At 60.4% G+C, this 23,992-nt stretch overlaps 1 protein-coding gene across 1 annotated transcript in view; it reads left to right on the top strand.

The window, feature by feature from the left end:
* Window positions 1–23,992, top strand: part of SORCS2 (sortilin related VPS10 domain containing receptor 2) — a 404,846-nt gene that overhangs the window by 137,884 nt on the left and 242,970 nt on the right. The gene's annotated exons all lie outside the window — the stretch shown is intronic.

The raw sequence follows: 23,992 nt of genomic DNA, 5'->3' as shown, positions 1-23,992 counted from the left end.
ATGAGCGCCTCCACGTCTGCCGCCTCTTGCTGAGAAGCAGGAGCCCGGGCGGGCAGCAGGGTCTGATTCCCGAGTGAGCCCCACCCACAGCTGTCACCCGAATTAGCAGCGCCTCCTGGGGGGCGGGGAGCATGGNGGCTCTTATTAAACTGACCTTCACGCAGTGGCTCAGGAAGAAAAGGGGAGCAGGTTGAATGCTAATGACCATGGACACAGTCCAGGGCCCTTCTGGCCCGAAGGGCAGGCCACGGGGCGGGAGGGGAGGGAGGGGACAGGCGAGGCGAGCTTCCGCGGGACTTGGCAGTGACTGGGGCCTGAGGGTGGCCGGGGACCCCTAGGCTTTTGTGGGGGGCACCTGGGTGGTGGCGGTACAGCCTGGGGCACCTGGCGAGGTCCTTCGTGGGGCTGGTGGCCAGCGGCTTTTGAGACGTTTCTGAGGTTTGCGGCCCAGAGCCAATTCTTCGAGGAGGGTCTCGGACAGAGCCCTGGTTTAGGAACGGACGAGCAGGTCCCTTGGGAGGTGCAGGGAGAGACCAGGGACCCGCCGCAGCCCGCCCGCCCTGGCGTGTGACCGTTGGTGAGGACCCCTGAGCCCCTGGCATCCCCGGGCGGCGATGGGCGGCCCCCGAGTACAGTGCGACCGTGCCTGCAGCCGGCCCTCGCTGGGGCGCCATCTCCCCAGGTGCCCGGAGAGAGGAGTGTCAGGTACACGCACGGCCGCCCCGTGGGCCTCGCTGGCAGGGGCCGGAGGTGCCAACGCCCGGGCCGTCCCCCTCTCCCCTGCTCGGGGCGGCCGGCCCGCTACACGTCTGTCTGTTGGAACGAGAAGCGGGCTCTCTGCCCCTGATCTTTGTTGCAATGACACTGCTCATTGGGGCCACGGCTGTGCCAGAGACAGACGCACAGGGCTGGGCCTGGGGGCTCCTCTGAGCGTCCCTGTACCCCAGTCCCCCCGGAATCTCCTGTCCCTGATGCAGAAGGTGCCTTTCCTTCCGTTCTTTCTCCCCTTCTTCACTTCCTCCCCTCCCCTCCTCTCCTCTCCCCTCCCCCCTCTCCCTCCCTTATCCACTCTTCTTCCTCCCCTCCCTCCCCTCCCTCTTCTCCCCTCCTCTCCTTCCTCCTCTTCTCCCTCCCCTCCGCCTCCTCTCCCTTCCCTTCCCCCTCCTCTTCCTCCCCTCCCTACTCTCCTTCCCCTCCTTTCCTCTCCCTTCCCCCCTCCCCTCCCCTCCCCTCCCTGTCTCTCAGACACTGTCCCTGCCCCTTACCCAGGCATCTCCACAGCTGGCCACCGCAGATGGACAGTGTGCTCACCAGCTGTGCTCGCCGTCCAGCCCCCTGGAGAAGGCCAGCTCCCCAGGGGCAGGGAGCTCTTTCCTTTCCTGCTGTGTCCCCGGCACCGAGCTGGGCACACGGCCCGTCCTCAGGACCTTGTTGCCAGATGAAAACATTCCTTCACTCCTTCATTTGTTCCCCCAGCATTTACTGGCCGCGGTTGGGCAGCCACTGAGCTGAAGACGCCATGGGCCAGGCCACTGGGAGACGAGGGGACGACCTGGCTCAAGTCCATGGGCAGGTTAGCGGCAGGGCCTGGCCTGGCTAGAGGGACTTAAGTCACAAGCCACCTTACAGGGATGGATGTAACTTGTGCACCGAGGTTCCTAGACCAGCCGCTCCAGAAGCAGGTGCCAGCCCTGTCCTGGCAGCAGCGGGGGTGAGGAGGGCCCTAGGGTCTCCGTGCAGTACAAGCTCCCCACAGGGAACCACGTGACACTACCTCACAATGACACTACCACCTTGGGTTGCATTAACAGAAGTATAGGGTTGGGGCACCTGGGTAGCTTAGTTCGGTTAAGCGTCCGACTTTCGCTTAGATCATGATATTACGGTTCGTGGGTTCGAGGCCCGCGTCGGGCTCTGTGCTGACGGCCAGCTCAGAGCCTGGAGCCTGTTTCAGAGTCTGTCACTTCCTCTCTCTCTGACCCTCCCTTGCTCACGCTGTCTCTCTCTCTCTCTCTCCTAGAAATAAATAAAACATTAAAAAAAAATTAAAAAAAAAAAACAGAAGTATAGGGTCTACAGCAAGGGAGGTGATAGTCTGTCATACTTTTCAGTGACCTGGCCACACCTTGCATACCGTTCAGGTTAGGTTACGCTTTAAGAGGGGCAGCCATAATCCTCGGTATGTCCAGAGCACTGTGGCCAGAATGGAGAACTGGCAAACTCACGGTCCGGCTTAGCTGTGTAGTACAGAGTGACAGACTCCAACAGGCTTGAGTTTCTGCTTTGCCACTTGCTAGCTGTGTGACCTCGTACAAGTTTCTGAATGTCTCTGACCTCAATTCCTCCTCTGTGAAATGGGAATGACCTGGATGCCTGGCTGTGGGGAGAATTAAATAGTCAAGGTGACAGTGGACAGGGTGTGTCCCCGGAGCTGGCCCACGTCCCCAGCAGCTGCGAGCCACCAACTCAGGGTCGGCAGCTCCGACACCCACTAGGAAAGTGCTCATTAAGGGCCCTGAAAGCGTGCATCGAATCCGCGCAGTTTATTTTTACATAAATTTGGGGGAGTGGGCAAACAAAAAGAGACAATTTGAAAAGAGCATTCTCCAGGCATAATGCAGGCTTTGGTGGGGGCCCAGGCCTGACCCCAGATCCCAGCTCCAGGGGGCAAGCCGGTGACAGATGCCCCACCGGCCGCCTTCCCACAGAGCCCGGGGTGGGGGGGGATGCGTCAGCTGGATTTTCAGCTTTGCCTCCAAAAGGCTGAGCTGCCTGTGGCCCTAAATCCTGGCTCTGGGCTGCATGAAGACCTTAGCACTCGGACAGTGGCTTAAATACACCGGAGCCTTCTTTCCACAAAGGACTTGCCAGATGAAGCCGTGGCTCTTCCCACCCGATCCCGTGTCCCCTGCGCACGCAGTGGGGAGGGGCCCTGTTCTAAGGCTGGAGCCGGGCCTCCTGGGGAGGCTCCAGACTCCCCTCCAGGGCGCGGTCCTGCTCACAGCCTTGGGTGCAGCCCCTGGGAAGGCTGCCCCACCTTGACGATGCCCTGGTTCTCGATGGCCCAAGCCATGGCCCGCGGGTGGTTTGAAAACTGTGACTTTCCTGGAAGCAGTTGTGAGGGTGACGTTGGCCAAGTGCGTCCTGAAATGCAGCCCTTAAGGAAGTGCCCACTAGGGGCCGTCCATCCTGTCTGCGTCCACCCCTCACAGCCGCCTCGGTTCACAGACGGGGAAACTGAGGCACGGAGCGAGCAGCGTTTATTTACTGAAGCAGAGAGGCTCGCCGAGGAGGAGGCGGTGTCCACCTCCAGTATCTTTCTGGCTGTTCGGGGAGGGAGAGCTCGGGTGGAGCACAGGACCACGGAAGTTGGGCTCAGTGGGGGCTCGGAAGGACCGGGGCCCCCTGTGCTGCCCCTCCTCAGCCCCCGGGCTGCCTCTGGTTTGCTCTGCGGATCCAGCCCCCAGGGAACAGACCTGCCCCCGCGGCCCTTGCCAGCTGCCCCCAGCCTCCTGCCACCGTCCGCCCACCGGGCGGCGCCCAGCTGCTCACACACATCGGCACTCACACACCTTGCGGGCATTTGCACACGCTGTTCCGACAGGAGTCCGGCAGGGTCTCCCCCTCCCCGTGTGGCTCCCCCCTCCCCGTCTAGAAGGCAAGGAAGCCTGGGAGCTGTGTGACTTTGGGTAAGTGAACCCGCCTCTCTGAGCCGCAATTTGCTCATCTGTGAAGTTGGGCTCATCATGACCGTGATAACCCGCAGAAGCGCTGGGGTCGCGTGAGGAGAGCGGCTCACGTGTGGAGTGTCCCGGACACCCAGGTGGGGCCTCCCCCAGATCATCCCCTCACCCCCCGGGAAAGGGCCGGGGGACACGTTGCCCAGGAGAGGCACAACTTCTAAGGCCGGAGCTGCATTCACGGCACCCGAAGGGGCCGGAAACGCTCACGGTTCTGGGAGTGTTATTCCTTGTGTTTCGATGTCCGAGCCTGGGCAGAGCAAGATGGGTGTGGGGCCCCTGCATATACGCGTTGGCGCTGTCGGAGGGGGAGGGGCGGCACCGGACAGGCCACTCCGTCCGGGATCTTCTCATAGGGTTCGCGGCGGTTCCTTGTAGCCGAGCTGAGAACACAATGAGCAACTCCAGTAAAACTGTTTAAAATTAGGGCCCTTGGCAGCTTGGCTGAGGAATTTATTATTGAAAAATTTTACATCGGGGTGCCTGGGGGGCTCCATTGGTTAAGCATCCAAATTTGGCTCAGGTCATGATCTCGCGGTTCGTGGGTTCGAGCCCCACGTCGGGCTCTGTGCTGACAGCTCGGAGCCTGGAGCTGCTTCTGATTCTGTGTCTCCCCCTCTTCCTGACCCTCCCCTGCTCACACTCTGTCTCTGTCTCTGTCTCTCTCAGAAATAAATGAACATTAAAAAATGTTTAGAGAAATCACACATCAACACGAGCAAACTTTCTAGCAGAAACTTGTGTGTGTGGGTGCGGTGGGCCCTTCTGGCCGAAACCTCAGGTTGTACCTTCTCTGGCTGCGCCCCTCACGCGGGCGAGTCCCCGTCGGGCACCTGCTGGCCTGTCCCTCTCCTGCGCATCTCTGGTGATTTGTTCTTTCTTCCTGCCCCACCCCCGGCCACAGTCCCCACCTTCCTGCTAAGCGGCTTCGGCTGTTGCTTCCAGCCTCCAGGAACCTGCCCTGGATGCCGTCGGGCCCCGGGGGCCTCCCCCCCACCACATCTTCTGGTGCAAGGAGGACCCTGCCTCTCTCCCTCCCCACTCGCGGGCCCCCAGAGGGCAGGGGCCAGGTTTCTCCAGTGTTTGCGGACTGTGGAGTGTGCCCTGCAGACTCAGGGCACGGGGGCTATTTGTCCAGGGCGGGGGGGAGCCCAAGGCCCCCCATGGACTCTTCATTGCATTCCTAGGGAGGTTTGCAGAGGTTGTGCCCACCTGCATACCAACTGCCGATCCTGGCTGCGCTGGGGCCCGATCCTGGGTTTGGAGAGGCCACCCGTTCCCAGCCTGGGGAGTGAGCAGGTGCCGACGGAAGTCTGAGGTCGTCCGGTCCCGTCCCAGCGGGCTGCCTGCGCCCCAGGTGCGGGCCCGTCGTCACTGCTTCCAGCCGGGAGCACCTCGACCGTGTTCCGGGGGGTCCTCCCAGAGAACCTCCCAGGCTTCCTGGTCTCCATGGCGACGTCATTTTCGCGTTCCCACTGCTGCTGGGTTATAAATTCATTATTCCCTACGTGGGTCTTGCACTCTGCCTTCTGCTTCCAGATTCTGGTGTCTCGATGGGACTCCGTTTGTTATCTGATGGGGGGAAAAGGAGTTGAGTTGGTGCCTGGTTATTTCCTTCTCCTGGGACGGAGGATTGCCACGTTCACAGAGAGCCTGCGCCCCCTGAGACCCCGGTGTTGGTGACCTGGAATTCCCGCGGGGCCCCAGGAGCTCTGTGGCTGTGGGCCCGAGGCACCTGTGGACGGGCTGAGCCACTCAGACGATCGATCGCCCGCACACAGACCGCAGGCGCCGGGGGCAGCAGTTGGTTGCCGTGTGCTCGCTGCGGGTCCTCATCCCGCCAGTCCCTCGGCAGCTGCCCGCCAGTGTCTGAGCCCCAGTTTCCTCATCTTCCAGATAAAGTCTCCTTTCAGAGCTGCAGAGAAGGCCGCAGGCTGAGCAGGGAGCCCGGCACGGGCAGGGAGCCAAAGCACGCTGCCTAGACACCTGCTACGTGAGCCACCGCCCGGCCACCCATGTTTCCTCTGAGCAGCTGTCCTGCGCCCAGGCCGGCGGGGACGGGGGAGGCTCTAACCTTGGCCATCACTGACTCTTCGGAGCAGATCGTCTGGCTGTTGTCACTGTTGTGGGAGCCAGCCTGGCACCGTGGGGTGTTTAGAAGCATCCGGGCNCCGAGAACATCTGCTCCTGTCTGCCCCCAGGGCCCTCTGGCCTCTTCTGCTGAGTGTCCAGCCTGCATTCCCGCCCTGCGAGCCCCTCGGTGATCATCGGTGTGCGCTGTCTGTGGGTGGACGCCTGTGAGTAGGATAAGCTGCACCTTGTGATGGTGCCTGTTCAGCTTTACAAGCAAACTGTTTCCAAAGTAGCCGAGCCGTCCTGCGATCCTTCCACGAGGGTGCGAGTTCCGGTTGCTCCGCGTCCTTGGCGACACTTGGGGTTGTCGGCTGCAGAATTTTAGCCATTCTCATAGGAGGGCTGATGGGTCTCATTGTGATTTCACTTGCATTTCCCTAATCACTAATGATATTGAGCGTCTTTTCATGTGCCCCTTTGCCACCCATAGCTTTTCTTTGCTAAAGTGAACGTTCACAGGTTTTGGCTGTTTTTTATTGCACTATTTCTCTTTGTATTACCAAATTGTGGGAGCCCCTTTTATATTCCGGATTCAAATTCTTTGTCGGATGTGCAGTTTGCACATTTTCTCCCAGTCTATGATTTGCCTTTTCTGTTTCTTACCGGTGTCATCTGGGTGTAAGTTCTTAATATTTGTGAAGTCCATTTTATCTGTCCATCCATCCATCCATCCATCCATCCATCCATCCATCCATCCATCTATATATCTATCCATCCATCCGTCCATCCATCCATCCATCCATCCATCCGTCTGTCCGTCCATCCGTCCATCCATCCATCTGTCTGTCCATCCATCCATCTATCCATCCATCCATCTGTCTGTCCATCCATCCATCCATCCATCCATCCATCCATGCATCCATCCATCCATCCATCCATCCGTCTGTCTATATTTTTTATGGTCCATGCTTTTATGTCTTATCTAGGGATCTTTGACCACAGGTCACAGAGATTTTGTTTTCTCTTTTATTCTAGAATTGTTACAGATGTCGGGTTGCCTTTAGGTCCAGGACCCATTCTGAGTTGACTTTTGTCTCTGGTGTGAGGTAAGACTTCAGGTCTGGTTTGGGTTTTTGTGTCTCTGCAAGTAGACATCCTATTGCCTGTTGGCTCAGCACCATGTGTGAAAATGCCGTGACGATGGGCCTTAGGGAGCAGAAAGGTCGGGGGACTTCCTTGGCAGAAGGCTGGACTTGGCTCATCGGGACCTGCGGTGAGAGAGCAGGTGGGGGGAGACGCACAGGGTGGCTGAGCTCTCACCGGCTTCAGGTCTGAACGCCGCAGGCCCATGGCACCCGGGTCCCTTCCACTGCGATGCCACTTGGTTGCCACGGAGACAGTGGCAGTGGGGTGCCCCCCAGAGCCCCGGGCCTTGGTTTCCAGATGAAGAGGCTTGACCCGCCCACTTTCTATGGCTCTATTCACACCATCTGGCCAGATTCACTTCTGACCGCGCACGGCCCAGGGCCCACCGAGGCCCCGGCCGGCATCTTGGTGGCCGTCCTACCCACTGAGAAGCCCGCACATTCGCAGCTCGGCGTCACGTCCCTGATGGGGACACAGGCTCAAGTCCCGCGGTGTCACCCTGCAGCCGCCAGCCGACTGGTACTCCTGCCTGGTGGACAGGACGCAGGGGTGGGAAGACCCTCCCAGGCTCACCTTTACGGCGTTGGGTGGGGATTTTGCTGCCGATCGACTGACGGCTCCCCAGCCTGGACTGGGAATGGAGGGATCCTCAGAAAGAAATGTCTGGCGAAATCCATCCGTCATGAGGGCTCTGGGCTTGGCGAAGGGGAAGGGGGACGTGTTGGGTAATTTGTGGTGCGTGGGAGGATTCGGGGCCCTTGAGGCTGCCTCGTCCAGCTCCGGCTTACGTGAACCGCCTGCAACACCCCAACCGGGTCGTCCCCCACTGCTTGCTCGCCCCCGGTGATGAGGAGCTCACTACTCTGATGAAGGGAAAACTCAGCTTCAGATGGGATCTCTGTGCCTTTTCCAACTCCCGAGTCAAGCGTGGGGGTGCAGACTTATCAAATAAGGGTATCGGGCCGATAAATGGAAAATTCCAGGAGCACCAAGGCCAGGCCTGTGAGCCATTATCCTGGGGTGCGAACACCGCCCTGTTCTTACCTCCCGCGTTGGGTCTGCCACCCATAGCTTGTCTTTGGTAAAGCGAACGTTTAAAGATCTTGGGCAGCCTCGCGGGAGAGGGAACAGCGCCCAGAGAGAAGCAAGAACAAAAACCACGCACCAGGTCGCCCGTGCCACGCCGTGAGGGACACCCACCCGCCCGAGGACCCTCAGGAGTGAGCATGAGGACCACAGGGTGCCCGCGGAGTGGGGGGGCAGGAACAGATGTGTCTGGTTTGTGTCGCTACGGCCCCTCTGCTGTCTCGTGCGAGCCCCTTCCTCTCTGTCCTCCAGTCAGCTGTGCGCACGTTACGTGACTCCCCTGAGCATCGGCTGTAAGACGTAGCCGTCCCTAATCACAGGCTTGTTCTGGAGATCAAACTAGGCGAATACTTCTCAGAAAGTTCTGGATCAGTGCTGGGCTGTAAACACCTAAGCCGGGTGATGACGAGATTCAGCAGGAGAAGACACAGCAGCACGTAGTAGGAGCACAGTTGAGGACGGCTGGGTCTCTGAGGCTTTGGAGCCCATCTGGACAGCGCTGTGTACCCCGTGTGGCTGTATCGCACATGACCTCCTGTGGTAGAATCACCCCCCCAACCCCCACCCCGTGCTCGTAAGCACGAAGCATTCCTCTTACGGAAAAGCCAGCCGGGGAGCCAAAGAGACAAGAAAACAGCCTGCACACCCTGCTTTTACATTCAGACAGTTTCCATCTGGTTGGTTTCCTGCACATGCGTCTGTGTGTCTGATCTGTCCATGTCTGTGTGGGTTCCCATGTACACACGTGGGTATAAGCGTTTTAACGGTCGCAATGAAGAGTCGATGGCAAACGTTCCAAGTTAGGGTATCGGGTATTTGCCGCTCACCCGTGGGCCGGGGTACGAGTGTGGGTGTGACTCATGGGTTTTAGCCTCAAAAACTCTGTAGTCTTGGGGCCCCTGGATGGCTCTGTAGGTTAAGCGTCCAACTTCGGCTCAGGTCATGATCTCGCGGTTTGTGGGTTCGAGCCCCGCGTCGGGCTCTGTGCTGACAGCTCAGAGCCTGGAGCCTGCTTGGGATTCTGTGTCTCCCTCTCTCTCTGCCCCTCCCCTGCTCACACTCTGTCTCTCTCTCTCTCTCGCAGAAGTAAATAAACATTAAAAAAATTAAAAATCTGGAGGGAGGCCCTGCTGTATGTAGAATTTCAAATAATTTTCTCATGTCGTATTATGTCACGAGTATTTTCTCAGATCACCGTTTGCCTTTTCCCCCAGTGCTTTCTGTTTCCTGACTGACTTCGGTGGCTTTGCCACAGTTTATGCAGCCATTCGCCCAACAGGCGCTGCTCTCCCGGCTCATTATTGGAAGTAAACAGCGCTGCGATGAGCTTGGGGTGCTGACGAGCAGATGTGTCAGCCCCCAGAACTGGGGACAGGGCCGGCGGCGGCAGGGCAGACCATCTGCGAAGGGCCTGATGTGGGAGGGAGGGGGGAGGTTCAGGGTGGGCGGCTGTGGCCTCAGCCGGGGCCGACAGGCATCGATCACGCCAGCGTCCCGCCCGGAAGCCGGGGCCATGTCGTGACGCGTGCTGAAATCCTCCTGCCAGCTTCGCTCCGTCATTAACTTTCCATCACTGTTAATTTCAGACAGCGCTCTTAATTCACGTTTTCTGTCTCTGTCAAGTTGACGGAGACGGGCTGTTTTCAGCCTGACGCGATGGCGGCGGGGCGCTCCTTCACCCAGGACGGCGGGATGCCCTCCGCCACGGCTGGTAATGAGATGCCAAGCTTGTGATTTAGCTGAATCGGTGCGGGAAGTTTACATGCGGAGCCTGTGTTGACAGGTCTGTTTTATAACAAGTCGCTCCGGTGAAGGCGCCGTTCTGTCTGATGTATTTAAGGTGCAGTTCAGCCATATGCCTGGGTACCAGCAAAACCATCCCCACCCATGTCCTTCGGAGGGAGAGGCGGTGCCTTCGCCCTGGGGAGAGCTTCTGTACGGAGACTTCAGAAATAGAGATCTTGTTATTTTGTGTCCGGGAATGCCACCGTCCCGCCATTTTCTTCTCCTCAACCAGTGACAGATGGGCCCCAGTTTTCGGGATATGTTTTTTTCTCCTCTGCTTTTAGCTAGGATTCCTTCGGCTAACCTGAAATAGAGCAGCCGGGGTCATGTTTATTTATTACAGGCGTATTTATATCAAACACAAATGCGAGATGGGGACTCTTCATGGCCATGAAAGTGGATCCAATTTTCTTGATGAGAGTAACCTTGAATACAACTAACATCTCTATTAAAATTTACACGGTCACTTCCCTCTCGGCTAAAGTTTGTCATTGTGGGGCTCCACTGGGAGGGTTTAAAGCACCTTATGGGGTGCCTCCCTCCCTCCCGCTAGGAGAACACCTGTGCGCCGGGCTTTGCCTGTGTCATTGCCAAGTTGCTGTCGGTCTCACGGTCCACTCGGATGGTCGCTGGCGGCTGAGAATTAACCTGTCTGTCTGACCCGAGTGTGGGCTTGTTCTGTGATGGTTCTGTGGTTCACCACAGATGCAGATTAATTCTTGGGGCTTTTTAAATATTGATTTATTTATTTTGAGGTGGGAGAGGGGCAAAGAGAGGGAGACAGAATCCCAAGCAGGCTCCGTGCGGTCAGTGAATAGGGGACATGGGGCTCGATCCCACAAACCATGAGATGATGCCCTGAGCCAAAATGAAGAGTTGGGCAGTCAACTGACTGAGCCACCCAGGAGCCCCTACTTCTTGGGGTTTTTAAGTGCCTTTGGCTGAGACGGGCAGCAAAGGGGAGCCTCTCGGCCAGTCGCCCTCAATTCTCCAGGAGCACACACGGCCCGTCTTTGTCTGACCCGGTGCAATCAGTGTGTGACTCACACACATTTAAACAGAAGTGTGCACGTTTAGTGGAATTCTCTGCCCCCCAGGACCCTGTGCCTGGCGAGGGGGTGGCCGAGGACGCTGGGTTGGAGGGGCAAATCCAAAAGCAGGCAGCTTTCCACGGGGACTCGCTGTAAAAACGAGGATTCTTCCAGGAACTGCCCGCGGGCCATGGTTTACCTCCTGCTTTACTGGTTTGGACAAGGTCAGCGGGAGCCGGGTGACTTGATCTTGGGCAGGGGAGAGGTCATCGGATTGCTGCTGGGTCTGCAGGGGGACCAGACACGGGCTGTGTGATCCCACCTGGCAGAGTGGGGACGTACTCGGGAGCCGGGTTCAGCTGAACATGCTAGGGGCTCCAGAAGGCGGGGCAGAGGCCCCCCAGACCTCAGGTCTTTTGGACTCTCTCTAAGCTGGGCAGGGGGCTCCCTGGGAACTCGTCGCTCTGTCGGGTTTGCACGGAGATCTCCAGGAAAGCCCCCCGTTCCCAGGAGGGTGGTGTGCTTAGACATCACGGCGAAGGCAGGTGCAGAAATCTGCTTTTTAGAAATCGTCAAATGTTATTTTTAAAGCGCTTTCCTCGAAGTGCTTCATCTCAGATGTTCACAGCATGGCTGTGAGGACCGGCCGCTTTCCGGGCCAGGTTCCCGCCACTGCCACCGCCCGCCGGGGACAGACATACCTGTCACAGACCCCCAAAGAGGTCTCCCAATGGCCACTTCCAGAAAAGGCACCAGGCTCGAGAGTGCTCAGGCAGGCGGTTTCTGGAGGTGTCACCGGGAGCACCCCTCAGGGCGCCGTCTTCCCAGGGTGGCCGTGGTCACTGCTGCCGGTGCGTCGGAAAGCCCGGATAAGGGCCTGCGGAGCGTGGTCACCATTCCCAAAGACAGCTTAACACTTGCCTGAACCCGAGCCGCATGCGAGCCTGCTGTATGAGGGGAGACTCGCTGCCCGCGGATACGGATCTGGGCCGTGAGCCCCCACGGCTTTTTCGCTTTGTAGAAAGAGCGTCCACAGGGAGGGGCCGGGCTTTCGTTGTCAGCCCGGTTTTGTACAGAAGCTGAAGGTGCCGAGACCTTTCAATAATCTCGCTGTTGCTTCCTGTCACGTTGGAGTTGCATTTGTGAGGTAGTGAGCTCCCCGTCCCTGGATTCCTGGGGAGGTCGGGGCTTGGGAAGGAAGCTGAGGTGGGGCGTTCTGTTTTCAGAGAAGCTGGATGTTTTCCAAGTGTGGCGCTTCTGCTGCTAGGGAGGGGCCGGGACAGGAGTGGCCAGCGACCCTCGGGGCCTGGAGGGGCCTCCAGTCTTTTCCATCGTCTTCCACGCTGACGATAAGGACAGCAGCCTGACCGGTGGCGAGCGCGCTTCTGACAGCTCTGTGGGTCCCTCTAACAAGGCGAGGGCCGGCCCCAGGCCCCTGGCTCGCTGGTCTTGGGCAGACGCGTGTGTGCGGTAGCAGGGAATGGACTGTGTGTGTCACGCTGCCTTCCGTGCGGCTTCCCGCTAAGCGATGCCCGCTGTCCATCTGTGGAAGCCACCTGAGGTTTCCTGCTGAAGTAAAGGAAGCGCGTTGATTTAAGGAAGCAGTGACGTAGCCTCTCATGGGTGATTCTGGGGCGGAGGCTGCAGGTGGGCCCAGGGTGACCGACGCTGGGTTCCTCCAGCCGTTTGGCTGCTGGCAGTGACAGTGGTCCCTGGCCCTGTCCGGACGGGGTGACCAGGGCCTGAGGGCCCCGGGGACAGTGTCTGGCACGGGTCTCCCAGACAGACCCGCAGAGCACCCAGCTGGGAGATGGGTCCCAGGGGAACAGGTGGCGCCCAAGGCCGCGTGGCATCAGAGGCCAGCCTCTCCAGAGGTGACATCAAGGGCCCCCATGGCAGCTGCCCTAAAAGAGCCCCTTCTGCAGAAAGCACACTCGTCTCCTTNCCGACTGTCACTTACTGACAAGTTATTTAACTTCTCATGCCTCGCTTTCCTCATCTGTAAAATGGGACTATAAGTAGTTGCTACATCATTGGATTGTGGGGATTAAATGAATTTATCTATATAAAGAGCTTAGAACAGTGCCTGGCACATAGTATCAGTATTGTTAGTTATTGTTGTTGCCATGTTTCTCCCCCTCCCCCTCCTCCCTCTCCTCCTCCCCCTCCTTCTGTCCCAGAACAGCAGACATGTCTACTTCCAAGCCTCCCCAGTGTCCCTTGGGAGGGACAGGGTCATTCCTGCCCTCTTCTGCGGTCACAGCCTGACTCCAGTGCACAGATTCTGTTCTGCAGCCACACGTAGCCTGAGGACCTACTGTGTGCCGGGTGCTGGGAGGCAGGTGCCCGGTCCCTGTGTTCCGGGGGCTTCGGCGCAGTGGGCAGCAGCCCCAGCTGTGACTCACCGGAGGAGGCAGGTGAGATGCGGTCCGCGGTGGTGATGGGGACAAGCCCGTTCACCGCCCAGCCCTCCCCGCGGTGGACATGTGGGTGTCAGGCTCTGAGCCCTGGAGGAGCCGCCAGGGGGAGTCCAGCGGGTGGGCGAGGGGTCAGGGCTCCAGGGAAGAGGGAGACCCCAGCTGGAGGTCACGGAGTCATTGGGAAGGTCTGACACAGGAGGGGCCCTGCATGCTCGGGGGACCCTGACGGTAGCTGGTGTCACTCGGGGAATTTCAGGGTGAGGAGTGGGGGAGCCAGGCCCCAAGGCCGGGTAGGTAGGGCTGGTGGTGCTGGAGCCGGCAGGGGGGAGGGGGTGGGGATCTTGGTCCCCGGGTCTTGACCGGTGAGGGCTTCCGGGGCGCAGGAGACGCCCGCGGTGCTGGTGGCTGGGTGGGCGCCGCGCTCCTCACATGTGTTTACGTGGTGTACCGGGTGTCCAGTGAGTTCCCAAGTGACACTTCTGGGACGAGTCCAGGTTGAATGGCCTAGTGAGCGGGGCCCAGGGACCAACCTCCCCCCCCCCGCCCCCCCGCGGCGGGCCTGCCCCTCCCACCGGGAGGAGCCTGACTTGGGTTCCTTCCTGCCCCACCAGGGGAATGGGGAGGCCTTACTGGCCCCGCAGACTGGTTGGCTCCCAGACTGGTCTGTGAACCCTGAAATGGGGCGGACAAGTCCGCTGAGTGCCCATAAGGGTGTGGGTCTCTCGGGTTNGCCAGGGTGAGGGAGGGGAGGGGGGCCGGGCCCTGGGTTGGGGGTAGAGAGGCCGCAGGGCTGCGTCTCCCACAGACTCAGGGCTCCGTGCCAGGCCTCCCCCCAAAATGTTTTAATTTCCTTTAAAATCAGAAGAAGAAAAGGAAACTTTTAGGTCAAGGAAGCGTTTTGCTATATAACACGGATATATTCTTTCGTGTACCAACGCGGTCATAAAATATAATTGTTAATATTTATTTTATGGAGGAAGTGGCCCAGGGAATGCCAAAGTGCCCCGGGCCCCCACAAGTCATCTTGCGCCCCAGATGGCTAAGAGGGGCGGATTCCAGAAACGGGCTGGGTTTCATTGTCAGTCTCTCCCACCCGCTTTCTCGGGAAGATTAATTAGCCTTTGCAGAACTCAGATGGACCCCAAATGGCTCTTCTCCAAGCTGGTATCTGGCCCAGCAGGGCCCCTGCTTTCCTGAGAGACAGGCCTTTGGGGGTGACCAGCCACTCTGGACCCCTTAGAGCCCAGGGACATTTTCGGGGGCTGCCGTGGGCCAAATCTTGGCGTTCCCAGGTGGATGCGGTCAAGGGCTCCCCCCCTCCCCCACCTCCTTTGCTCCAGTTCCAAGGAGAAATTCTTGGAAGTAATGAACATATGGCTCTCTGGCTGGGGACCGGCGGGGAGGAGGGACGGGGCGGTCGGAGCCCCGCCGGGGACGGATTTCTGTTTTAAAACCAGGAACAGCAGTTTCCAACCCCCTCCAGACCCACCCCGGGCCCTTCCTAATGTTGCGAGAAAATGTACCAACGTCACCGCGTTCTCCGCGACCTTTTATCACCATGAACAGTCCGCCAGGAGGAAACGCAGGAGCACTGTTCCGAATAGCAACGGCAAAAACGAGTGAATGAATGAATGAATGCATATGAATCTTGTCCTTTCATCAGCAGCCTTCTTTACAGTAGCCTAGAAAGGAGCGACAGGTGAGATTAAAATCCACTGTTGTTAGAAGTAGAGAGTAAACAGTAATTTCTTTTTTTTTTTTTTAATGTTTTATTTATTTCTAGGAGAGAGAGAGAGACAGCATGAGCAGGGGAGGGTCAGAGAGAGAGGGAGTCACAGACTGAAACAGGCTCCAGGCTCCGAGCCGGCAGTCAGCACAGAGCCCGACGTGGGGCTCGAACCCACGAACCGCGAGATCATGACCTAAGCGAAAGTCGGACGCTTAACCGACTAAGCCACCCAGGCGCCCCAAGAGTAAACAGTAATTTCAAATGGCCGGGGCGGGAGAGTGTACCAAGGCCCATCTATTAATATACACATCATCCCTTAAATAGCTGGGATGTAAAATGCCGTTTTCCACCGATCACCAACGCTCTCCATTTATTTTCTGCTGACTGATTTTGATTTATAGGGGCCCTTTCGGAGCTTACTTCTCAACTCCCTTTTTTTAAACATTAGGTTTGGCGCCTGTGAAAGGTGCCTGATGGATAGGGGACGTTAGGCTGTCCCCTGCTTGTCTGAGCTGGCGCAGCCAGGCCGGGGCCCAGTGCTTTCTGAGGTAGAGTCATGCTGTCCCCGGGGGCCTCCCTGTTCCTCCTGCCGTCTGGGGCAGCGGGAAGGGCACCTAACCGTGAAGTCAGGGGGCCCCCCAGGGGAGACCCCAGCCCTGCCAGCTCCCAGCTGTGGCACCTCAGGCAAGCTGAACCTCTGTGTCCTCATCTGGAGAATGGGCGCGTGCCTGGATCGGTGCGCCAGGGCCGCCCTAACCCCTCACCACAGACTGCCTGGCTCAGCAGCGGAAACTCAGCACCTCACAGCCCTGGAGACTGGAAGCCCAGCAGTGAGGTGTGGGCAGGTCGGGAGAACAGCGTCTGGCTCTCCGCCAGCTTCCGGTAGCTTCAGGAGTTCTTGGCTGTGGACGGCCATCTTCCCTCTGTGTCCCCTTTTGGTGAGGACACAATCATGTTGGATAGCCGCCCCCCTCCCCCAAAAGCCTCTGGTAATTTCTCTATTTCTAATCAAGGCTGCACTCACAGGTTCCGGGGTTTGGGCTTTGGCATCTTCGACCTACAGCGAAGACGAAGATGGGCGTTCTCCCCGGGGAGGCGGAGCNGTAGCGGGGCCGTATCCACTCGCGGGGCCTGGACACGCCCGCGAACCACGCTTGTGGGCGACCCCATGTGCTCACTCCTTGGGGCGGCGGCCACAGAGCACCCCTGACCCGTGGTGGGGCCGCGGGGGTCTCTTCTCTCCCAGCTGGGGGCCGGGAGGCCCAGGTCAGGTGTCGCAGGTGCGGCTGGTTCCCTCCGAGCCTCGAGGCAGAATGTGCCCCAGGCCCCTCGGCCGGCTTCTGGCCGTCCTCGGCCTTCCTGGACGCGGGGACGCATCACCCCGGCCTCTGCCTCCTCTTCACGTGGCCTCCTCCCCCGTACTAGCCTCTCCTCCTCTTTGTCACTGCATGCAGGACCCCTGATCTCAGCTCAAGAGCTTTAATTTCATCTTCAAAGGCCCCTTTCCCAAATAAGGTCACATTCAGGGGTCCAGGTGGACAAACTTTGGGGGGACAGCATTCAACTCACCACATCCAGGGGCTGTGGGGACCCGAGGGGAGCACCGGCCTCGCCGGACATGGGCAGAGGGGTCCGGAAGTCGTCCCAGACATGCCTGAGGCGGATTCCTCTAGAAGGGAGGATGCGCCCAATGAGAGAGGAGGCTGGGGAGGCCGGGAGTGTCCCGGGAACAGCAGCTGCAGGGGCGCAGAGGGAGAGCAGGTCAAGGGGAAGATCGCGGGTGCAGAGTGGGCGGGGCCGCCCAGCATGCCTGATCCGAGCGAGCGCTGTGTGGGATTTCGTGCTCACTCGCCCCCTCTCCAGTCACTGCCAAGTGCGGGACGGAGGAGCCCGGCCGCAGCTCCGGACGCTCCTGGAAGCTGGTCAGTTTGTGCGGCGGTTCTGGTCCTTACGCATAAGTCGTTTGCCTGGACGAGGACTCTCGGAGGAGGGTGACGTGTGGCCGGGCCGAGGGCTGAAACTGGAACCACAGAGCATGTGCGCCAAGCAGGGTGGATGGCCGGTGGCAGCGAGCTCACGGCAGGGGAGGGGCGCCGCAGACTGGCCCCGGGGCAGGACCCGCCAAGGGCAGCCGCCAACCTCGAGTACGTGGCTGCCGCCCGCTGTGAGGGGAGGCAGCTGTGGGCACCTCTGGAGGCCGGAGCCAGGGCGAGGGGAGACGCCGTGTCATACTCAATGGGACAAGATCTTTTATCCCCCGGCCAGTCCCCTGAGGCACACCAGCCCTGCCACATCTGAGCTGCGTGACCTGGGCAGATAACCCCCCTCCGTGTGCCTCCGTGTCCTCATCTGCAAAATGGGGACATGATGGCTCCCGGGGATCAAGGCTGTTGGCGGATCACAGGAGATAATGTCTGTGAGGCGCCTCGCGCAGGGCCAGGACAGAGTGACTCCGTGCTGTTGTAATGAGCCGTGGTGACGAAGAGATTGTCACGGTGCAGGCATGGGGTGACGCCCAGTGCTCCTGCCTCGGGCTGTGGATTCTGGGGGCCAGGACTTGGCCTCAAAGCCGCACCTGCCAGGGGAGGCCGAGCCAGCTGCGGGAAGCGATGGGGCCTTGGCGACATGCATCTGTGGGCGTCTCTACCTCAGCTGCTCCGGTCACCAAGTGCGGACACTGCAGGAACCAAGAGAATGCCCCGGCCCTACTGGGCACACTGCATCTTCCTGGCCTCTCCCGGGAGAAAGGGCCATGGCCCCTGGGGGGCGGGGGAGGGGTGCAAGGCTGTGGCTCACGTGAGCCGCTCCTTCTTGCTTCCTACAACCTCTTTGGGTTCTTACATCGCGGCCCCTTTCTGGTCCCCACGACCTGGGGACACCCAGGCAGGGCCTTCCTGTCATATGGAGGGGACCGGCATCGCGGCTGTCCTCAGGGGTGTGGGATGGGCTCCATCTCTGTCCACAGGGCTGGCACGTCCGAGGTCCCCGGGGTGGGGGAGGGGCGAGGCCTGGCTTTGTTTTCTCTTGTTCGCTGCTGGTTGACGTGCCTCTCACGTTTCCGTCTTTTTCATGACAACGTTTTATTTTAAAGCAGCAGCAGGGAGTTACAGGGGTGGCGCAGAGAGCCGTGTGTCTGCCTCAGCAGCGCGTGGCCAGGGCCAGGGCTCCCGCGCAGACCCCCTCGCAGAGAACACTCGGTGTGGCCTGGAGCTGGCGCTCAGGTCCCGAATGTCCCGCCCGCCTAGGTGGCCACGTTCTCCGTCATCCTTCCTGGGAGGGAGGGGTCCCGGGGCCCTCCCTCCGCAGACCCTTATCAGGAAGGAGGGGTCCTGGCCAGAGAGCCGTAGACCCTTCCAGATCCTTCCTGAGCCTCCCCGCAGCGCCGCACTCTCTCCCTCCCGCCTCCCCCAGGCCCCGGGAGGCGGGCAGGAGCATGCACAGTCGCCACCAGCGAGATGGAGTGAGGTCCGGCTCTGGCCTTGCTGGGCAGCCCCCGACTTCCGTTCTTGCAGCTCGGTGGGGGGGGGGGGACTCCAGGTCCCCCGCAGCCCTGGCGGAGCGGCCTCATCACGGAGGAGGGCTGGGACAGTCACCTGTCAGGCCTCCTCAGCGCCAGGCAGGGTGCCAGGCCCTTTGGACATATTAGCATAGTTTATGATCCTCGCTTCTTTGGGATGTGCGGCCGTTATCCACCCTCGTTGTGGATGAGGAGGGGACACTAGCCCCCGGGGGGACCCCACACAGCGTGTGAGGGTTCACACTCACAGAGCCAGCTCCAAGGCCGTGCACCTTCCCCTGCCGCGGGCCTCACCCTGGTGCTGGGCGTGGGGGCGTGGGTGGTGAGGGAAGGGGCCAGCCCCAGAGTCCTGACGCTTGAACTCATGCCATGAAGAGTGTGTGTGATCAGATGCTGGCAGCTTAGTCTGGGGGAAATCCTGGCAGGCTTTCTGGAGGAGATGGCATCTACGCCGAGCCGGCCCGAGGACGCCTCCTGAGCGGTGGGGAGGTGCGGGGCCCTGTCTGTCCACCGGGGCGGGCAGGTGTGCCTCCGCCGCTGAGCTGGTAGGTTGGACGAGCTTCTCGGACATGAGGCATCTCACCTGGGCCGCCTCACACCGTGTTCCTCGCAGGCATCTCTGACAAGGACGCCCCAGGCCGCGACCCTAACCCTGAGCAGTGTGCTCACCGCGCACACACCAGACCCACGCCACGTCTGTCCAGCTCTGGGAGCCCGCGCCTGGCGAGAGACCCCAGCCTCAGCATCTCCCCCGCAGGGGGCGGGGGGCGGGCGTCCTGGAGCAGAGAACCAGAGCCGCGTGGTGCAGGGGCCGCTGCTCTGGAGCCTTCCTCCCTCTGGGCCTCGGTCCTGGGTGGGCGTCTAAGCCCCCGGGCTCCGGTGTCCTGAGGTGGTACAGCGTCGAACACATTCCCGGGTCAACGTTGGCACCTGTGAAAGTGGACAGGCGGGGTGGGAATGGGGAGAGCCACGCCAGGAGTCATTCCTGGCTTTCTGGAGCCGGTTTGCCACTGGTGAATTCACTGAGAAGTTACTTATCAGACTTTCACCACATGCTGGCCTTTGGCGAGGCTCAGGAGAAGGTGCTGATAGAGGTGGGCTTGGGTCCTGCCCCCCTGGGGCTCACGGCCTGTGGGGAAGGTTGCAGGAGGAGGTGGCTTTAGGAATGAGTGGGAAGGAGACAGAGAAGAGGGGCGGGAGGAAGGCAGAAGCGCAGGAACCAGCATGTACAAAGGCCCTGGGGTGACTGACATGTGTGGTGGTGAGGTGTGCCTGCGGGTGCTGTGTGCTTGCTGCCTGTTAACAGGGGACAGGTCAGCTGCCCGAGGATGGAGAGAACAGGGCCCTCCTGAGTGACAGGAGGACATCCAGCCTCTGATGGGGGTGAGTGGATAGGAACTCGGGCCTTATTTTTGGGCAATGATCTGCCTGTGCAGTTTCTCAAACGTTAACGTGAGAAACACAGATTCTGAGTCAGCAGGTCTGGGGTGCGGCCTCACCCAGGTTCTGCATTTCCAGGAGCTCGTGGGAAGTGAGCACGGCTAGTCCCGGAGCCCACTGTGAGCAGCAGGGACCTCGACTCCCCATGCCAGGGGCCGGCCCTGTCCTGGCGGGCCTGGGGGACATCAGTGTGCGGGAGAGAGGGGCTTCCCGGGCCTCACAGGCCTGACCCTCATGGGCCACCACTGCACTTTCCCTTTTTCTGTTGGGAAGTTCATTTCTGAGTTGAGAGCTGAGCCTGAATTCTTGCTGTCTCTGCGTGTGTGTGTGCGCGCGCGCGTGCACGCACACGCTTGATCGACAGCTGAATTATGCTGAGTATTTGTTATTTTTTTTGGATCATCCTTGAGCCCTTGGGAGGCACACAGATGTAAGGCTGCTTCAAAATCCTTTCCCACTGGCTCCTTGAAAGGCTTGGGACTTCCCGTTGGGGGTGACCGGCTGCATCTGTGGGAGGCGACAGTGCTGAGCGCTGCTGGTCTGGGCACGGGGAAGGCTCCTCGAGGCCCACGCAGCTCACGGACCCGCGAGTGGCCCTCAAGAGGGACGCGTGTCTCTGGTGGCCCCGCACTGCCCACGGGGCCCGGCTGTGTGCTGCCCGCAGGAAGAGGCCCGGCATTTCTCTGGAAGCTCCAGGACCCGAGGTCGGCCCTGCCTCTGTAACTCACACCCCAGGATGCGGAAATAGCTGACCTACAAACTGCGGTGGCTGCTCAGGGGGAGAAGGCCTCGGCTCCCGGGCATCCACCCTCCGATTTCGGGCACAGGCTTGCGTGGATGGGCGTGGTCCCCTCCCCCAGCAGCCTTGTGAGGTCCTACCTGAATCCGCTCCATTTCACAGAGGAGGGGACTGAGGCTCAGAGGGCCAGGGTCGTCCCAACGCTGCCACGCCCTCTTGTTTGGTTTTGTTCCATCCGAGAAGTGTGCCAGCCGTGCCGGGGGCACCTGATGAACAAGATGTAGCCAGTGCGGTGAACGCCGTTTGCAGGTGGTGAGTTCATTACTGGGCTGCCAGCCTCCGTGCACCCTGGATACAGAGACGCCCGGAGCCAGCCTCCGCTCCCGGTGGCGGGGCCCTAACACCCCTTCAGGGTCCTCTGCTGGTTGGTGTGGCTTCTGTAAGCCCCTTTCAGGTGCTTTGAGGTACAGAGCCAATGCCTCGTTTCCAAGTGGATTTTATAGGCTCATCGGGGAACAGAAGAGGGAAGGGCATGTCAGGTGTCCCGGAGGCAGAGACTCACCACCTGGGTCCGGAACTGGCTTGTGGCCTGGGCAGGAGGCAGGCTGGTGGTGGTCCAGGTGGGGGCTCTACTGCCCACAGAGGGTGTCTGCATGAGCCGAGGGTGGACGTCACGTTTTCTTTTCCTTCCTGGGGAGAGGCCTGTGGCTGAGGACCAGGGTGCTGAGGCCGGCCGCTCCCATCCCTGGAATAATGTCCGGGGACGGCGGCTTGGGGTTCCATCCACAGCCTGGGAGATCACGACCCGAGCAGAAATCAAGAGTAGGACGCCACTCGACCGAGCCGCCCAGGCGCCCCTCGGCTCTCTCGGTTTCTTTTCCTTCCTCGTAGGTGGAGACAAGGACAGGAGCTGCCCCGTGGGTCTGGGGTGTAAAGAAGGTTGAGGTGCACGAGCTGAGTCACCCGGTGCCGGCCCGTGGGTGGGAGATAAGGGGACACCAGGGCGTGGCTGCTGGCTCCGGCACCCTCACCCCCGCAGAGGCAGCTGGGTATCCCTTCCTCGCGGTAGGGCGGGGGACCGAGGCTCACCGCTGGGGCTCCGAGGGGCTGACCCCAAAGCAGAAGTCGCCTTCTGCTGCCTGCCGCAGAGAGGGGGTGCCTGCCGGGCTCCCCCAGGGCTGACCCCTCTTGGGCGGCTCCTGCCACGGACTCCCGGGGCCCTGGCCTCGGGAGCCAGATCCTTCCGTGGGTTAAGTTGGTGGTAGCAGAAAGATTCTGTCTGTCGCACAAAGAGTGGACTGGTTGGCCAGAGCAGGGGATGAGACCCTCACCCGGGGCCTTCGCCTCCCCTGGCTTCATCACCTTAGTCACGACAGAGCAGGTGCTGGGACCTGAAACAAGACAGAGTCCCCGGCCCTGAAAGGCTCATTCTCAAATGTTGGAAANTGGGAGGTACTGAACCAGGGGAGGAGTCTGAGAGACTTCCTGGAGGTGCTGTCTGTTAGACTGAGGTCTGAGAGGCGAGTGGGAGTTACCCAAGGCATTAGGAGTGGGGGCAGGAGAAGGTCCCCGCACGAGGAACGGTGTGTGCAGAGGTGCAGTGGGGCTGGTGCTGAGAACAGAGGTGGGGGAGATGGGCTGTAGGGAGAGGGCAGTCCCAGAAGCTGCTGGACAAGGAGCTCAGCCCCAGCAAGGGCCCGAACGCCTTGGTAGGGGGTGAGCTCCCTGCCCTCCAAGGTGTGCAAGCAGAGCTCCGCTAGCTGGGGCTGGGTGAGGATGTCGGGTTGTGGACTTCACCCCGGCCAGCCGGATTAAACAGGCTTCCAGGCCCCTTCCAGCTGTCCCACTCAGGCTCCTGTAAATCCCCTCTGGGAGCGGCGAGACTATGAAATATAAATCAGTAGGTTAAAAATACACTTGTCTCCTGCTCGCCCGGGGCCCTGTCACTCTGCCCGCCTCCCTCGGTCTTCAGAGGGTCCCCCCTCGGCTCAGCCGCCCGAGAGCCCGGCAGGCGAACGTGGCTTTGTTCTGAGCAAGAGGCGGGGTGTTGAGCCCCCACTGCCGAGGCCTTGAGTCCGTGTTTGATCACTGCTGCCTCCATTCAGAGCGCTCGGTCCCAGCCCGGCTGGCACCCCCCCTCCTCACTCTTCCCTGCTTTCATCACCAGGAAGAGGAAGCTCAGACAGAGGATCTGGGGCAGCCTCGTCCCCCACGCAGTGGAGGCCATGCGGGGCGGGGAGGACCCAAACTTGGAGCCGGCCAGTGTGGTGACCCCAGATTAACCAGGCTAACGGCTCTGCTGGTGGCTGGTGTGGGGGGGGGGGTGTCCCCAGGGTCCCCTCCTGGGTTCCCATGGCAACGGAAGTGTGAGGAGCAGCTAATAGGGACCGACAGCGAGCGGCATGAAATGGGATGCGTGGGACAAGGCGCTGGCTAGTGCACCCCCTGGGGACAAGGCGCTTCTCCCTGCCAGGCAGGCACATCCCCCCTTCCTTTCTGTGGGTGTCCCTCCGTCCATCTGTACATCTGGAGGAACTTTCGGGGGCCCCGAAGCACATGTTATTATGTAACCGTTGCCTTTCCTGCAAGGGACAGGCCCGGCTTTGCTGGGTGGGGCCCCGTGTGCATGCGGAGTAGCCGGGGGGCTGCGAAGCAGCGTGAGCCCCGTCGGTGATATGTGGACGGCCGCCCTTGCCTCGGCTGCTCCGTGGGCCTTCCCCAGGCCCGCGCTGGCTCCCGGGGGGCCTCTGCTCCCGTGTGGGTGCCGCCCCAGCAGGGTTCTGGGCCGGCCTCAGGTGGTCCTTGAAGGCCCTGGGGGGCCGAGGCCCCATCTTCCCAAGCCTGGCCAAATGCGTTCTCGGCCCAGCCTGGGGACACGACCTCAGGGGACCCTCTGACCATGGTTTGAGATCATCTGGGGCTGATTTTGAGTTTTCCTGCTCAGGGGCGCCAGGGGGCTCAGTCGGTTAAGCGTCCGACTTCGGCTCAGGTCATGATCCCACGGTTTGTGGGTTCGAGCCCCGCATCGGGCACTGTGCTCACAGCTCGGAGCCTGGAGCTGCTTCGGATTCTGTGTCTCCCTCTCTCTCTGCCCCTCCCCCACTCACACCCCATCTGTCTCTCTCAAAAATAAATAAACATTAAAACATTTTAAAGACTTTGTCCTGCTGACCGGCAGCTACTGGGAGGCCCTGGCAGGGTGGGGGTGGTCCCGAGGTCACTCTGAGAGGGGAGGGAGGCTGCAGGGAGGACACCAGCCTCCAGCGTGGCGCTCTGCCGCAGGGGC

The sequence above is a fragment of the Crocuta crocuta genome, unplaced genomic scaffold (genome assembly GCF_008692635.1).
Source record: "Crocuta crocuta isolate KB4526 unplaced genomic scaffold, BGI_CrCroc_1.0 scaffold179, whole genome shotgun sequence".
NCBI classification, from domain to species: domain Eukaryota; kingdom Metazoa; phylum Chordata; class Mammalia; order Carnivora; family Hyaenidae; genus Crocuta; species Crocuta crocuta.
Note: the sequence above shows the minus strand (reverse complement) of the source record. Positions and strands in the feature narration are given on the sequence as shown.